Source organism: Callithrix jacchus, chromosome 15, assembly GCF_049354715.1.
Source record: "Callithrix jacchus isolate 240 chromosome 15, calJac240_pri, whole genome shotgun sequence".
In the NCBI taxonomy this organism is placed as follows: Eukaryota; Metazoa; Chordata; class Mammalia; order Primates; family Cebidae; genus Callithrix; species Callithrix jacchus.
The window spans coordinates 12,912,580-12,927,645 of NC_133516.1; positions in this window are offsets into that span (position 1 = coordinate 12,912,580).

Consider the following 15,066-nt stretch of genomic DNA (forward strand, 5'->3'; position numbering starts at 1 on the left):
AGGGGAACAGCATGTGCCAATGGCTAGGAGGTATGAGACGCCTTGGATGATATGTTTTTTAGTTTTTCCTTTTTTTTTTTTTTTTTGAGATGGAGTCTCTCTCTGTTGCCCAGGCTGGAGTGCGATGGTAGGACCTTGGCTCACTGCAGCCTCCTTCTCCCAGGTTCAAGCGATTCTCCTGCCTCAGCCTTTAGAGTACTAAGATTCCAGGCACGTGCCACCATGCCCAACTAATTGTTTGTATTTTTAGTAGAAACCACGTTGGCCAGGCTGGTCTCAAATCCCTGACCTCAGGAGATCCATCCTCCTCAGCCTCCCAAAGTGCTGGGATTACAGGTGGGAGCCACTGCCCTTGGCTGTCTTGGATATTGATGGAGATTACCTCCCCAGCTATCAAGGAGGGCTCTGGCTTCCCAGTGACCTGGCCATCCTGGGCCTCTGTCCACCCACGTTGGAGAAACTCCCACTCGATGGAGCTGAAAACTGCTGTTAATGTTCCCAGGTGTCACAGACACAGGCCTATACAGAGAAGCTTGGCTCCTCTGCACGGGTGGGCGTGTGCATGGGGAGAGGGGTGAGGGTAGGCTTGCCGCCAGCCTGCTGCTCACCCTGCTCCCGGTGGAAGGCTTCCGCCAGCTCTGCTCCTCTTGCTGTAGCTGCTTCTCCAGTGCCAGCTTGCCTAGGACCAGCCCTTGAAGCATCACCAGGCAGAAGCGTCTCTGCTGCCACCACATGTGCCCATGGCTGCAGATGATGCCTGCGTCCAGGCAGGTGGGGTGGACAGTCACCAGCCCCTCCCAGCCTCCCAGGCCAAGACCACTTGGCTCTCACACGGGCAGGGCCTGGAGGGCAGACCCCAAAATCACCTCTGGAATGATGTTCTGTCCAAGGGCGGAGGCACATTTGAGAGGGTGGTCAGCAAGCTTGGTGCCCTCAAGGTGGTCTCAGCTATGCCCTCCCTCAGTCCACCAACATGGGTTTTCCTTTAAGAGTCCCCACAAGAAATGGAGAGGAGATAAAGAACGCAGGGGGCTGAGCACGATGGTAATTCCAGCACTTTGGGAGGCTGAGGAGGCTGAGGTGGGTGGATCACCTGAGGTCAGGAGTTCGAGAACAGCCTGGGCAACATGGTGAAACCCCGTCTCTACTAAAAAAAAAAATTAGCCAGGCATGGTGGCAGGCACCTGTAATCCCAGCTACTTGGGAGGCTGAGGCAGGAGAACTGCTTCATTTCTTGAACCCATGAGGCAGAGGTTTCGGTGAGCTGAGATTGTGTCACTGCACTCCAGCCGGTGACAGAGGGAGACTGTCTTAAAAAAAATAATAAAAATAAAAACAGCAGGGAGGAGGGTTTGTGGGGAGAGGGAAGGAGGGAACACGGACATTTGCTGCACCAGCACTGACTGGGCACTCTCAGGTATTTTGGCCACTTAATTCTGCCCCCCCAGCACCCCTCTAGCCCCCAGCAGCCGCCCCGCTTGCCCACATTCTCAGGATATAGGAGGCATCCTCATCATCCCCATCTACACAGGAGCCCCCTGACGAGCATAGAGTGAGGCCGATGTGCCCGAGGTCACAGAGCTGGCCAGAGCTTGGGCTGAGACTTGAATCCAGGTCTTTCGACCCGCGGAGCTGGCTCCTTGTCACCCACCCCACTCACCCCTCACACAGGTCTTCCTGGCCGTCCCCTCGAGGGTAACAGTTCTGGGCCAGCCCGGACTCCCTGGGTGTAGCGACCGTCCAGCCACCTCCCCTCCCCAGCAGGAGGGCAGTCCTCCTCTTTCTCCAAACAGGTCCTGGAAGAGCAGGTGAGGGGCCTGCCGGAGACCAGCGCTTCCTTCACCGCCTGGAAGCTGCTCAGCACCGGGACAGGTTCGGGGCCACCCACACGGTGAACGGATGGCCGTGGGTCTGTGCCAGCGGTGGAGAGACAGGGTGACCCTCACCACAGGAACAACTCAAAGCGCCTCCACCCCGTTCCCCAGGTAGGCAAACCCTCAGTCACAGGCCCCCTGAACACTTGCAATAGTCAGGGCCCAGCATTAGCCCAGGAGTGGGGAATGCTCCACCATTTTACAGATGGTGCTAAGGAACCAGTGTTTCCAGGGCTCGGTGTCCCACGTGGTCTTTACCATGTTACTTGCGTCCTCCCTCAGTATAAGCAGTGTGCAGGTAGGAATCTTTATCTCCATCTTGTAAGTTAAAAAACAAAGGCCAGCTCGGGCGCTGTGGCTCATGCCTGTAATCCCAGCACTTGGGAGGCCAAGGCGGGCAGATCATCTGAGGTCAGGAGTTCAAGACCAGCCAACATAGTGAAACCCCATCTGTACTAAAATACAAAACTTAGCCGGGCGTGGTGGTGTGCACCTGTAGTCCCAGCTACTCCAGAGGCTGAGACAGGAAAATTGCTTGAACCTGGGAGGCGGAGGTTGCAGTGAGCCGAGATCACACCACTGCACTCTAGCCTGGGCTACAGAGCGAGACTCTGTCTCAAACAAACAAACAAACAAAAAACCCAACAAACAGAGGCCAAAAAAGACAGCAAAAGACAAGGACCTTGAACCCAGGTCTCCAGACTCCAGTGCAGTGCCCCTTCCACTGCCTGGGAAGCCGGAGGTTCATAATCATCTGATAGCTCCAAACAGATACTTTTTTTTAAATTTGTTGAGTGTGATTAAGAAGAGTGCTGAGCGGCTGTGTGCGGCGGCTCATGCCTGTAATTCCAGCACTTTAGGAGGCAGAGGCGGGCGGATCCCGAGGTCAGGAGATCAAGACCATTCTGACTAACATGGTGAAACCCGTCTCTACTAAATACAAAGAATTAGCTGGGTGCGGTGGTGGGCACCTGTGGTCCCAACTACTTAGGAAGCAGAGGCAGGGGAATCGCTTGAACCTGGAAGGTGGGGGTTGCAGTGAGCCCAGATTGCACCACAGCACTCCAGCCTGGTAACAGAGTAAGACTCGGTCTCAAAAAAAAAAAGGCTGAGCCTGGCCATAGGAAAGTCAGTGTCCACCTGCGGCTGTGGCTCCAGCTACCCTGGAGGTGGCTTTGTGCAGAGATTCCTTGCGAACCATCACGTGACTGTGCCCTTGGTTGGGGGGGGTCCCATTTCCCCCACCTCCCATTCCAAGAAGCTTTTCAGAAACCTTCTTCCAGCCTCACACGGTGCTCTCCGGGAGCCGGGTTCTGTTCAGTGGTTTCCACCACCATGTCCCCTCAGCAGCGGACTTCTACAGCATTCAGAATTTCTTAGAGTAGACTCCTTAGATTCTGTACCAAGTCCACAATTTTTGCAATCCCCCTACCATCCTGCATTGGACAGGCGAGGAAACTGAGGCTCAAAGCCTCCCAGCTAATGAATGGCAAGACCAAGATTCACTCACACGTGTCTGACCCTGTTCCTTCTTCTGCCTGAAGTGCCGCTGGGCTGAGAGGGAGGGAGGTTCATCTGCCCACCCCTTTGGGGCCTCCAAGCTGCCGCACAGATTTCCTGCCTGGAGCAGTGTCTCTGGGTGCATCTGAAAGCGCAGCTGCCACAGGTTTCCAAGGATGGGGAAGGGGAGTGGGCCAGGAGGAAGGTGGCTCCTGTCCCAGCAGAAGGTGCGGAGTTTCAGGAGCAGGAAGGGGGCGGCCAGTAGAGCCAGCCTGCTCAGCAGGGACAGCATCTCGCTGGTCCTGTGTCTCCTCTCCCTGCTTTTGCTCTGGGTCCCGAGGCTCTGACGCACTCCGGCCACTCGGCTCTCCGCAGCACCTGGCCTTGCTTTTATGCCAGTGCTCTGAGGCAGCATCATGGAGGGAGGCAGACCCAGGAGCCCTTCTCAGTGGAGCAAATCCAACTGGCCACACCAGTGACACCTGGCCCATGCCCCTCACCCGGGCAGCAGGGCTGTGGTCTGGGGCGGGTTGGGACACCTTCGCTCCTGCGTCAGCATCATCCTCACCTCCAACCCTCGGAGCTCATCCCTGGTGATGCTCCTCTCAGCCTCTTCGTGTCAGGGTCAGCCAACTGCATGGCTCAGCTCAGGAAGGGACAAGGGGCAGCTGCTAGCAGTGGCAGTGTCTCCCCTCAGGACACCTGCTTCCATCTCGACACGCCTGAAGCTGGTCTCCTGCTCGCCTCTGCCCAGATGCACAGCAGCCTGGCCTGAGGCCTCTTCAGCAAGCGCTGAATCCACATGTTTCTCAGCTGTCAAGTTCAGTAGCCTTTTCTTTCTCTCTCGGTCTTTCTCAGTTCAAGTGATTCTCCTGCCTCAGCCTCCTAAGTACTGAGCAGCCGGGATCACTGGCACCCACCAGCACGCCCAGATAATTTTTGTAGTGTTAATAGATAGAGATGGGGTTTCACCATGTTGGCCAGGATGGTTCCGAACTCCTGGAGTCAGGTGATCCGCCCACCTCAGCCTCCCAAAGTGCTGGGATCACAGGCGTGAGCCACCACACCTGGCCTCTTTCTTTCTCCTTTTTGTCTTATCTTTCTTTCTTTTTCTTTTTACTCTTTTCTTTCTCTCCCTCCCTCCCTCCCTTCCTCCTTCCCTCCTTCTCTCCCTCTCTCTTTCTCTCTTTATTTCCTTCCTTCCTTCTTTTTTCTTTCCTGTCTCTTCTCTTTCTCTCTCTCTCTTTCTTACTTTCTTTTGACTGTCTCACTGTGTCACCCAGGCTGGAGTGCAGTGGCATGATCATAGCTCGTTGTAACCTCAAATTCCTGGGCTCAAGCAATCCTCCTGCCTCAGTCTCCTGAGTCTCTGGGACTCCAGCGGCACCACCATACTGGACTATGTAGCCTTCCCTTAGGTTTCAACTCTCTTGGAACCAGATTGCTGAAGCTGAAATCTCAGTTCTACTCTTCCTGGTTTTGTATTTGGGCAAGTATTTAGCCTCCCCCCCGGGCCCAGCTTCTCATTTGTACAACGAAGAGAAGAGTATTTTAGCCAACTGCCTCATAGAGCTACTGTACCAGTGCCCAGCAAGAGATAGATGTCACAGCCCAGTTGGGTAAACTGCGGAGAGTTTAATTGAGACTGTTTGCAAAGATGTGTTAGGGAATCCATAGGCGTAACGCCAGTTAGGATGGAGACTCATTTCACTCGAGGCTTACAGAGTCACGGGACAGTGCTCCTGGGTACGGAGGCACAGTTTGGAAAGATGAAAACGTTCTGGAGGTGGATGGGCATGATGGCCGCACGACAATGAGAGAGTACCTCACCCCACTGAACCGCACACTGAAAAATGGTTAAAATGGTGACACTTATGTGGCATCTATTTTACTAAATTTTTTTTTGACGGAGTTTCGCTCTTGTTGCCCAGGCTGGAGTGCAATGGTGCGATCTCGGCTCACTGCAACCTCTGCCTCCCGGGTTCAAGCAATTCTCCTGCCTCAGCCTCCTGAGTGGCTGGGACTACAGGCATGTGCCACCACGCCCAGCTAATTTTTTGTATTTTTAGTAGAGACGGGGTTTCTCTATGTTTGTTAGGTTGGTCTCAAACTCCCAACCTGAGGTGATCCGCCCGCCTTGACCTCCCTAAGTGCTGGGATTACAGGCATGAGCCACCTCACCCAGCCTCTTTTACTCCATGTTTAAAGGAGTTAAGGGACAGAGATATCAGAGGCCCGGAGCCCCTACCTGGGTAGAGAGGTTGTTGACAAGCTCGTGCAGTTCCCTCTGCTCAGGGCGCCTCACGCCTGCCTTTCTACCTGCCTTATCTCCAGTCGATGTGATAACTGCTTACCCCACAGGGCTGGGGCTCAGCTGAGCTGTGTGGTGTGAAAGTGCCGTGGACTGACCGTGCTGTGGAAGTGCTGTTTGTACTGTGCTGGTACAATAGCAACACCGCTGCAAGTTCCAGAAACCCCTGCCTTCTGTTTCCAGCAAAGCACACTCCTCCCTCCTCCAAATACTGCCGGAGAGACCGCAGGCCTCCAAAAGCTTCACACAGCAGCCGTCTCCCCAGCGCTCCTCGCTTTGTTCTGGGCCGAGACTGGCTCTGTTATCACTGCGTTCGCCCCACCTTGATTACACAGCCTGACCAGTTCAAGGGCATGCGCCACGTCTCCCTTTCTCTGGGTTTCTCCAACAGTGTCAGCGACTGCTTGGAGCCCCGAGTTGCGACTGAGTGATGTGACTCACTGGCAAAAGGACCCAGTGGCCCCCAAGTCCCTGTCCTATGGTGCTCAGCACTCTGCCGTGTGAGCCACCAGTGAGCCCTTCTTGGCAGCTCCTCATGCTACCTTCTTTTTTTTTTGAGACAGAGTCTCACTCATCGCCCAGGCTGGAGTCCAGTGGCATGATCTTGGCTCACTGTAACCTCCACCTCCCGGGTTCAAGCAACTCCCTGCCTCAGCCTCCCCAGTAGCTGGGATTGTAGGTGCCTGCCACTATGCCCGGCTAGTATTTTTTTAATAAAGATGGGGTTTTACTATCTTGGCCAGGCTGGTCTTGAACTCCTGACCTTGTGATCCACCCGCCTTGGCCTCCCAGAGTGCTGGGATTATAGGCGTGAGCCACCTTGCCGGGCCCTCTTGCTGCTTTTATACATCACCACCAGGCCTTTGTTTGACCACCTCCTCTTTGCACTGCAGTGACAGCAGCTTGAGGCCAGGGACCCTCCTCAACTGAACATCTTGCATGTAATCTGCTGTACTGTCCCAGGGTTCGGTGGCGTTCAGATGCTTTTGGTGATTGGGAGGGCGGCTAGCAGAGGCTTTCGCATGGATGAAGGTTGTCGGGCACTGGCTGTGATGGTAACTATGGTTTTGGAGATGGAGCCAGGATAGAAACATGGACCTGCCACCTGCCTTGTGACCCACTCATCACATTCCATTTTGGGCTCCAGCTGCCATCTGTTATTGTGGTGGGGAATGTTTCTTGGAGACTCCTTAAAATCAGATAGTGCATTTGAAACATTCTCTTTTTTTTTTTTTGAGACCAAGTCACCCTCTGTCACCCGGGCTGGAGTGCAGTGGTGTGATCTCAGATCTTGGCTCACTGCAACCTCCACCTCCTGGGTTCAAGCAATTCTCCTGCCTCAGCCTTCCAAGTAGCTGGGATTACAGGCATGCACCACCACACCTGGCTAATTTTTGTATTTTTAGTGGGGATGGGGTTTCGCCATGTTGGCCAGTCTGGTCTCAAACTCCTGACCTCAAGTGATCCGCCTATCTTGCCTCCCAAAGTGCTGGGTAGCCTTTTGTTAAAGTTTACCATCCCAAAGGGAGATTTGCCCACTTAGCATTTTCAAGTGTGTCGAACTTTGACAAACTTCCTCCCCTCCCTCCTTGCCTGAGGGTCATAGCATGCTGGCAACTAAGGGTCGGACACCGTCCTGGGAACAGAGACACACCCAGCACAGTGGGCCAGAGTGTGATCAGATTCCAGGGTGACGGGTCACAGGGATTTGGAGCAGAGGCCGTGGGTGACTGGCCAGTCACATAGCTGGGCATAGTGTCATGCACCTGTAGTCCCAGCTACTCAGGAGGCTGAGGCAGGAGAATCGCTTAAATCCAGGAGGCAGAGGTTGCAGTGAGCCGAGATTGTGCCACTGCACTCCAGCCTGGGCGACAGAGCGAGACTGTCTCAAAAACAATCAAACAAACCAACCAACCAACCTCAATTCAACTAAGATGACAGATGACAGCTGCGCCCCTGTATGACATATTTCCACACCAAATTCTAAACCCGTCCCCTCTCCAACACTGTGAAGGTTGTTACGTTGCAGCTCTGTCTACTCGCAGACGAAGCAGGCAGGGCTCAGCAGGTGCAGTGATTTGCTAGAGGAAGTGGGAGGGCTACGATGCTAACCCAGGCCTTCGGTCTCCAAGTCCAGTTTTCTCTTTCCACAGCTGCCTCCAGCTGGGACAGGCTGGCATTCTCACAAGGAAGGTTCCAATATGCTTAGAGAACACACATGCAAGGAACCAGAGCTGGTGACCCTGCCAGAGCTTCCGGTCTGGCCTCAGAGGCCTCCTTCCTGCGGCTCACATTGCCCCCAGCTCCGCCGCGCGTTTCCCGTTTCCTGTCTGAGGCTGCATCCAGGGCCTCAGAGCTGGCGCACTCTCCTCTGCTCCTCCATGTCTGTCCGCAGACCCCATGCACGGGAAGGCCCCTTCCGTGGCCCTTGGAGAAGGAATGCTGGATCGACAGCTTCAGCCAAGGGCCTGTGCCCAGGCACAGCAGGCTGTTTGGGTTTGATTTCTGTGTGATTAGCTTCATACTGGATATTGGCTTGAGACAACTTAAATCTCCATGAAACTTTTCTCATCAGCAAAATGTGCTTACTTATAGCTACCTTGGAAAGTGGTTGAGAAAATCAAGTAAGGTGATGCTGAAAGTACCTAGTACAGTGCTTAGCACACAGGTGCCCCTGAATGCTGAGAAAATGAGCGCAGAAGCAACAGCTACTGTTTCCAGGTCTGGCTCCTAACACTTTCTTCTCGACATTCTGTGCTCTCTTCTCTGATCAGACAGCAGATCCAGCAGAGAACCTCTAATCTAGAGGTTTGCAGGGTGACTGGGAGGGAGGGAGCCTGGGTTCAGGAACACACAGGCAGAACCATCATTCCACCCCTCCACAGACCACACTGCTTTGCTACAGGAGTTTGGTTACTGTGGTAAACTGCTGAAAGCCTGGGCTTGTTTCTTACAGCTACTGTACTTGGCAACAGAAAATTATGAGCTGGGAAAGCACAAAATGGCACTATGGAAATATTAAAAATCCAATTTAGGCTGGGCACGGTGGCTCATGCCAGCACTTTGGGAGGCTGAGGCGGCAGATCACCTGAGGTCAGGAGTTCGAGACCAGCCTGACCAACATGGTGAAACCCTGTCTCTACTAAAAATACAAAAATTAGCTGGGCGTGGTGGTGGGCCCCTAGGTGGTGATGGTGGGCGTGGTGGTGGTAGGATTACCTAGCTACTCAGAAGGCTGAGGCAGAAGAATCGCTTGAACCTGGGAAGCAGAGGTTGCAGTGAGCTGAGATGGCACCACTGCACTCCAGGCTGGGTGACAGAGTGAGACTCTGTCTCAAAACAAAACGAATAACAACAACAAAATCCAATTTAAAGACAATATGCAAAAATAAAAAGCCAAAATAACTCAATGTCCATCAAAAGTGGACTGGTCCTATACATACTGCGTCAAAAGCCACCTTCTCAGTGAGATTTTCCCTGGCCAGCCTATCTAAAATTTTACCCACTGGTCCTGACATTTCATATCCCTTTCTCGGTTTTCTTTTTCCTTCTTAGCCCTTATCATTATCTAATACCATACACCACATACCTTACTTATTGACTGTCCTCCCAGTAGAATGTGAACTTCCTGACAGCAGAGACTTTTGTTTTATCCATTACTGTACTATGTCAGCTCCTGAAACAATGCCTGCCATATACTAGATGTTCAAATATTTGTTGAATGAAACACATGGATCTCTATAAGGAAGTTATAAAATCATTAAAATTCTTCTGACAAATATTTCATGACAAGAGAAAATGTTCTTTCTGATTTTTTTGAACTGAGATGGAGTCTCCTTAGGTTGCCCAGGCTGTTCTTGAACTCCTGGCCCCAAGTGATCCCTCAGTCTTGGCCTCCTGCAAAGGGCTGGGATTACACATGTGAGTGACTGCACCCAGCCAGAAAATGTCTCTCACATGTTGAGATCATACAAATTGTTTAAGTTATTCCAATTTTGTTTTTAAAAGTTGGTCTAGGGCCAGGCTCGGTGGCTCACCCCTGTAATTCCAGCACTTTGGGAGGCTGAGGCAGGTGGAGCACAAGGTCAGGAGTTTGAGACCAGTCTGGCCAAAATGGTGAAACCCTGTCTCTATTAAAAATACAAAAATTAGCTGGGCATAGTGGCATGTGCCTGTAGTCCTAGCTACTCAGGAGGCTGAGGCAGAAGAATCACTTTGACCTGGGAGGCAGAGGTTGCATTGAGCCAAGATCACGTCACTGCACTCCAACCTGGGTGACAGAGCAAGACATCACCAAAAAAAAAAAAAAAAAAAAAAAAAAAGGTTGGTCTATGAACAATGCTGTTATGTGTTTAGAAAAAAAAAGCCTGGAAAAATATAGATCAAATCATTAACAGTGCTTGCCTTCTTTACAGGGTATGATTAAGATGTATCTCTACTCCATACATTTTCTATATTTATGTGCTAATGGATTTCTAACAAAGAAAAGTATGCATAATGTTTTTGGTAATCTTTAAAAAGCTTGAAGACTGAAGTGGGCAGATCACTTGAGCCCAGGGGCAACACAGTGGAAACAGTCTTAAAAAACAACAGGCCAGGTGCAGTGGCTCACACCTATAATCCTAAGCACTTTGGGAGGCCAAGGCGGGCAGATCACCTGAGGTTGGGAGTTCAAGACCAGCCTGACCAACATGAAGAAACCCTGTCTCTACTAAAAATACAAAATTAGCCAGGCATGGTGGCACATGCCTGTAATCCCAGCTATTTGGCAGGCTGAGGCAGGAGAATCACTTGAACCCAGGAGGTGGAGGTTGCAGTGGGCCGAGATCATGCCACTGCACTCTAATCTGGGCAACAAGAGTGAAACTCTGTCTTCAAAACAACAACAAAAATGAATGAAAAACAAAGCAAAACATGCATGCTTAGAAAAGCTACAAAGAACACAGCAATATAACATTGGTTATTTCTGGGTGATGGATGCTTCAGTAGTGCTGTGTCACTACTCTAAAATGTAGTGGCTTAAAAGAACATTATTTTGCTCAGATTTGGGAAAGGCTCAGCAGGGCGGTTCATCTCTGATCAGCCGGGATGGCTGGGGCTGGAGCCAGTTCTACTTGCAAAATGGCATCTTCATTTGCATGTCTGATGCCTCAGTACTCCTCAGCCTTACTCCATCTCTGCATATCTCAGCCTCCAGGGTCTCTCCATGTGGCTTGTACTTCTCACAGTATGTGGTTTCAGGATAGTTGCACTGCTTACATGACAGCTGGCTCCCAAGAGATGGTAAGTTTGCGCTACTTACCACACAAGGGCTTTGTGCAGAACTGGCACAGTATCACTTCTCCCATATTATATTGGTCAAAGTGGTCACAGGGCCCACCCCAATCCAACGGGGTAGAGAGATAAACTATACCTCTTGATGGGGCAGTGGCAAAGGCACTTTACAGGAGAGCACGTAAGATGGGAGATGATGCTGCAGCATTTTTGGAAAACACAGCCTGCCACAATAAGGCTACATGCAATTTTTGTTTTCTTCATTGTACCTTTCTGCATTTCTCAAATTTTGTACAATAAGCATGTATCACTTTTTTAATTAAAAAAACTACTGTACAAATTTTGTACAATAAGCATGTGTCACTTATTTAATTAAAAAAAGCAATATGGCACACAACCATCAGTGCAAGATAAAGTTCCAGTTATCTGAGTCTTTCTGTGTCCTTATGGCTCATTACTTTTAACGCTATGCCTTGTTTCTAGTGAATAATCAGAAAAGGGGCCGTCACATCATGAAGCTATTCAGTAAATGTTGGGCACTTTTATTTTCTGAAGTGATTCCATATAAAGGGCTCTTTCCCTTAAAGCTACTTTGTCTCTCTGAAGCAATTACATTCCTTTTTGCCATGACCACAATTAAAGAAAGTCAACAACACCGATTTGTATTAATAAATATTCATTGAGCATCCGTGTATAAAGCACCATTCAAGTCTGCTGAATACCGTGATACTTATCAAGCATGTTTATGTGTAAAATATAATACTTAGAAACATAAAATCACCTATCATATGCAAAGCAAAAGGAAATTAACCTTAAAATAGATGTATCAGCAAGGTGTTGCAGGAAGCCAGAGAAATTTGGTTTGAACAGCAAGGTTTTGCAGAGGAGATAAAATTTGAAGTTGTTTTTTTTTTTTTTTAAAGTCATGTCTTCGGTTTCCTTTGATCCAAGAGAGAATGAAGGAATTCCAGGCTGAGAAAATAGCAAAGACTTGAAGGTGTGAAAGTATATGGACTGTAAATTTTAGTAACATTGAATGGAATAGGAGGGTTGGAGCGAGATAAAGAACATCCTTGACTGCCAAGACAAGGAATATGGCCCATTCCATAGGCAGCTATCCCTGACAACTATTTTTTTGTTGAGATGGAGTCTCACTCTGCCACCCGGTCTGGAGTGTAGTGGCATGATCTTGGCTCACTGCAACTTCCACCTCCTGGATTCAAGCAGTTCTCTGCCCCAGGCTTTCTAGTACCTGGGATTACAGGTGCCTGCCACCACACCTGGCTAATTTTTGTAGTTTTTAGAAGAGATGGGGTTTTGCCATGTTGGCCAGGCTGGTCTCGAACTCTTGACCTCAAGTGATCCGCCAGCCTTGGCCTCCTAAAGTGCAGTGATCACAGGTGTGAGCCACTATGCCCGGCCTCTCTGACAATTTTTTTGGGGTGAAGTATTCAACCAACATTTTTTTTTTTTGAGATAAGGTCTTGCTCTGTCACCCAGGCTGGAGTGCAGTGGCATGGTCATGTCTCATGACAGCCTTAACCTGCCAGGCTGAAGTAATGCTCCCACTTCAGCCTCCCGAGTAGCTGAGACTACAAGCATGTGACACCATGCCGGGCTAATTTTTTTTTTTTTGGTAGAGATGGGGTTTCACTATGTTGCCCAGGCTGGTGGTCTCAAACTCCTGGCCTCAAGCAACCTGCCTGCCTCAGCTTCCCAAAGTGGTGGGATTACAGGCATGAGCGACCATTCCTGGCCCACTTGTATTTTTGGTCTATATGTTGGCAGTGGCATATCCAACAGAGAGGGGCACAGGAAGGGAGACCTATTAAGAGGCTAAACTACAATATAAAAAGAGGGGAGGTGGACCTGCTGAACTAGAGCAAAGGGACAGGGAGTGACCTGGCTGAACTTGGAGAAGAGGCAGGAGAGTTAAAGATGAACTCAGGTTTCTAGTATGAAAGACGAGGTGGTCAGTGGTACTATTAAGTCAAGGAGTGCTATTTGGGGTGCCTACGAGATGCCCACAGGAGGCACTTGGTGACCTGTCCTAAGGAGGGGGCCAGTCCCAAAGTTGCAGGTTTGTCACTATAGGAGTGAAACGACCCATACAGGGAGATAACACAGAGTGGGCAAAAGTCAGGAAAATACTTTCTATAAAGGGGCAAAGCAGGCTGAGCGAGGTGGAAGAAGAACCAAGAGATGAGAGAGGACAGAACTGAGAGAAAACAGAACTGAGAGAGAAAAGACCTTAGAGAATAGAACGGAGAGAAAACGAAACTGAGAGAACAGAACTGAGGGAGAACAGAACTGAGAGAGAACAGAACTGAGAGAAAACAGAACTGAGAGAGAACAGAACTGAGAGAGAACAGAACTGAGAGAGAACAGAACTGAGAGAGAACAGAACTGAGAGAGAACACAACTGAGAGAACACAACTGAGAGAACAGAACTGAGAGAACAGAACTGAGAGAGGACAGAACTGAGAGAGGACAGAACTGAGAGAACGGAACTGAGAGAGAACGGAACTGAGGGAGGACAGAACTGAGAGAGAACGGAACTGAGGGAGGACAGAACTGAGAGAACGGAACTGAGGGAGGACAGAACTGAGAGAGGACAGAACTGAGAGAACGGAACTGAGGGAGGACAGAACTGAGAGAGGACAGAACTGAGAGAACGGAACTGAGGGAGGACAGAACTGAGAGAACGGAACTGAGGGAGGACAGAACTGAGAGAACGGAACTGAGGGAGGACAGAACTGAGAGAGGACAGAACTGAGAGAACACAACTGAGAGAACGGAACTGAGAGAGAACGGAACTGAGGGAGGACAGAACTGAGAGAAAACAGAACTGAGGGAGAACAGAACTGAGAGAGAACGGAACTGAGGGAGGACAGAACTGAGAGAGGACAGAACTGAGAGAGGACAGAACTGAGAGAGAACAGAACTGAGAGAACAGAACTGAGAGAGAACAGAACTGAGAGAACAGAACTGAGAGAACAGAACTGAGAGAACAGAACTGAGAGAACAGAACTGAGAGAGGACAGAACTGCGAGAGGACAGAACTGAGAGAGAACGGAACTGAGAGAGGACAGAACTGAGAGAGAACAGAACTGAGAGAACAGAACTGAGAGAGAACAGAACTGAGAGGACAGAACTGAGAGAGAACGGAACTGAGAGAGAACGGAACTGAGAGAGGACAGAACTGAGAGAGGACAGAACTGAGAGAGAACGGAACCGAGAGAGAACGGAACTGAGGGAGGACAGAACTGAGGGAGGACAGAACTGAGAGAAAACAGAACTGAGGGAGAACAGAACTGAGGGAGGACAGAACTGAGAGAGGACAGAACTGAGAGAGGACAGAACTGAGAGAGAACAGAACTGAGGGAGAACAGAACTGAGGGAGGACAGAACTGAGAGAGAACAGAACTGAGGGAGAACAGAACTGAGGGAGGACAGAACTGAGAGAGGACAGAACTGAGAGAGAACAGAACTGAGGGAGAACAGAACTGAGAGAGGACAGAACTGAGAGAGGACAGAACTGAGAGAGAACAGAACTGAGAGAACAGAACTGAGAGAGAACAGAACTGAGAGAGGACAGAACTGAGAGAGAACAGAACTGAGAGAGGACAGAACTGAGAGAGAACAGAACTGAGAGAACAGAACTGAGAGAGGACAGAACTGAGAGAGGACAGAACTGAGAGAGAACGGAACTGAGAGAGGACAGAACTGAGAGAGGACAGAACTGTGAGAACAGAACTGAGAGAGGACAGAACTGAGAGAGGACAGAACTGAGAGAGGACAGAACTGAGAGAGAACAGAACTGAGAGAGAACAGAACTGAGAGAGAACAGAACTGAGAGAACAGAACTGAGAGAGGACAGAACTGCGAGAGGACAGAACTGTGAGAGGACAGAACTGAGAGAGAACAGAACTGAGAGAGAACAGAACTGCGAGAGGACAGAACTGAGAGAGGACAGAACTGAGAGAGGACAGAACTGGGAGAGGACAGAACTGAGAGAGAACGGAACTGAGAGGACGGAACTGAGAGAACAGAATAGAGAGACTAGAACTGAGAGAACAGAACTGAGAGAGAACGGAACTGAGAGAA